Raw genomic sequence first — 3,347 nt, forward strand, 5'->3', positions numbered from 1 at the left:
TTATTAATTCATACTGCACAAAAATCTAACTGAAAAGCAGCCATTGTACTCTCAGCGTGTTTATGTATGGTTCCTTTCTCCTCGTTATGGAGGCTGCTCCCCCAGCTCCCCAGACTGTCTGTGTAGGCGATAGCTGGAGTGGAGGGGAGGTGCTGTGGATGGGCTCTGGGCTCCCAGACTGTAAGTCACACCCTGCTGATTGGATCTTAGTAGCCTCTTGGGGACAATAAAAACACCCAGTCTTCCCTTCATCTCTCTCTCCCCTTTTTTTGCTTTACTGGCAACTGCAGCCTTTATTCCACTATAATGACATTATTTTTGATTGGCGGAGCAACAGTGGGCCTTCATCCGCTCACATTAGGCATGGTAATCAGACAGCACTGGGTTATGTTAATATGAGTGGCACAGGGCAAAGAGCCATTAACCTGGGGTCAGATGGCCTCTGCAGTTTCTGGCTCTCTTCTTCAGTCAAAATTGCACGCAACATAAACATTTGTATTTATTCATGTCTAATAGGTTTGTTTGTGTATGTATGCACCACTGACCAAGGCAAAGACAAGGTAGGTGTGACTTACTGTGGTAATAAACCCTTTTCTGATTCTGATTCTGACAATCCACAGACAGCCACAGTGTGTTGGCCTCTTTCAGTACGATCAATTCACTGATGTTACTGGTCAGAAATACACTCGTAGGGACAAAAAATTATTAACAGCCGACATCAATTCACTAAACCCTATGGTGTGGCAGTGTTTCTGCATCTAATATTATTTGCCATCAAAACTTCCAAACAGTCCTCTTGTTTAACCTAAATTTCTCAGGACAGCACATAATTATCTTGTTATTACCACAATCGGATTTTACCTAAACAATTAAATGTCAAAAGGTGGCGATGGTTGCCATGTCATCACCATTCGTATCTTTAGACGACCTCTTGGAAATACCGTTTAGCGTGCTTGCCCTTCTAGAATATAAACATATAACGTAATGCACACTGACTGAAAAACAACATCTCAAACTGAACTAGTTTAAGTCGACTGAAGGGTCATCGACAGATGTTCTAACTCATCCACCTTTAGGGGGCAGCTCTACAGTATGGTTGCAGTGTTTCCTCTATGTGGATTTGACCGTGGCGGCCCCCCACGGTAACAGAAATAAGGCTGCATTGTTAGAGTGCATGTCAGAGAACGTTTGTATTTTAGATGCATTATTTACATGCTGAAGTAGTTACACTGCATTACGACAATGTAATTAATAGAGGATTTATTGTTATTTGCTACAGAATGCTTAGCCTCTATGTCAAGATCAAAGTTGGCCTATATAGTAACAGTTCAGTCACAACTGAAAATATGCCTCATTTTGTGTGTGAATAGAGGTGAATACATATATTTGTTTGTGTTGCAGCAAAGTGTCAGTTCCGTTTCATGGGGCGGAGGGACCTGTTTGGACCTGCCCCCACTGCTAAAAAAAAAAATCCTAAAAGGAAACACTGTGGTTGGTCTTTACTCTCTTGCAATGATTCTACAAAAATACCAAAACTGACGATGAAACTGGACAAAGACACATTCCGTGCCACAACATGCCATATTGATGCCCATATTAAATAAGTGAAAGAAAGTGCACTGATGATAATCGTAGCAGAATGTGCTCAACAATTTCATCAGGTTGCCAAAACCAAGGTACAAGGGATCTAAAAAGTTAGTTTGCCCGGAATTGGCAACCGCCCCCAGTCAGCATTTGTTAGCGATACTAGATCAAGTCAGCAAGGAATAAAAACAGGGGCTCATTTAAATTCAAAAAGTTCTGTTACTTGTTTCTACGCTCACTGTAGGTCAGGAAATCAAATGGCTTGAATGCGTTTGATTTCCAAAAGAAATAGTTTAGGTCCCTGTTGACTTTCGACTGATGCCAAAAAAAAAAAAAATATCCTATCAGCAGGCGCCAGTCGGTTTCTTTAAAGAAACACATAAAAACAGGGACAAAAAATCTCTGTAGGTGTTCTGAAGGAACTCCTAATTAATAACAAATATAGTAGCTTATGAAATTCTGAGTTTGCCCTTTGGATAAGTGAATGCGTCATGTGTGTACATGTTCATAGAGCCACTGTGCATATGGTGTGGAGATAGCATACATATTTCCTCACGGTCATCTATTGTTTGCACGGTAAACAGGACAATGATGATCTTCAGAAGGCCTCCAGATCAATGTCCTTCCTGCTGGAAATGTCAGTCCAGTCTGTTCATTAATCTTTTGCCACCAAACAAAACACAGAGCTTTGTTAGATATTGGACCATCCACCATCGCTTTGATGAATAATCCCTCTTTGCTCACAACAAAAAGGGAAATTGCTTATTGTGCAATGTTGCTACCTAAATCGGATTCCTCTGTGCCTACCTATGCCTACCTATTACCTTGACGTAAGAAGGTGTATGGAACAAGCCATGCTAGGGGTTTCCAGGGACTATTTGTGTGGCGGCCATAAGTAAGGTCCATACGTTTTCACAACAACATCTGTAATTTATCAAACTAAATTTCAACATAAATCATTTTTAAACCTGGTCACCTCAGCACCTCCTTTTTGTTCCACTTTTGCAGGACAGAACACAAAATGTATGTCAGCAGAAAGTACACATGAGTATTTTCAAATCATTTAAACAAATGGCCAATGCTTTAGGTGAGGATAGACTTGTGGTTGGTGGTTTTTAAAAGGCCAAAAAAGGGTAACTGATTGTCAACTACATCTCCGGTGGTTTTGGAGCAGAAATTTTGACTAAAAAGGCACGATTTACAATCAAATTCACCCTGACTAGGCTAGGGTTGGGTAGCGAAACCTGGTGCCAATATTTGCTGCTAGTGGTGTAAATCTTCACTGCTCTCACGATTCGATTAAGATTATCCAGTCAACGATTCAAATCCATTCAATATCACAATGCATCACGATGATTCACCTCCTCAATATTATTATATATCGCTACACATGGTTTTCATTGTCAAATTCAAGCAGTCAGATATCTATATGAGCTCCCCTTTTTAATTGTATCTGCTCTTAAAAGATACACTACCTGAATGTAGTGGAGTCTGAACACAGCAGACAAGGCAAAAAACTAAAAAAACAACGACCGGAGAATCAACGAGCAACATCAGTAGGCAATAATCGATTATGGTCTGTCAATGCATCAATGCAGAATCGCCCGCCTCCGCATCGTGATGCATCAATGCAATGATTAATTTCAACGCCCCTAATTCGGTGCCTCATTTTCGGTGCCACTTAAATGCCTGCGTATATGCCCGGTATGTGGAAAAACCAGAACGATACCCCACCCTATATTAGGCTTTTTACTGTCAATTGT

Source organism: Perca flavescens, chromosome 23 (assembly GCF_004354835.1).
Source record: "Perca flavescens isolate YP-PL-M2 chromosome 23, PFLA_1.0, whole genome shotgun sequence".
Taxonomy (NCBI): Eukaryota; Metazoa; Chordata; class Actinopteri; order Perciformes; family Percidae; genus Perca; species Perca flavescens.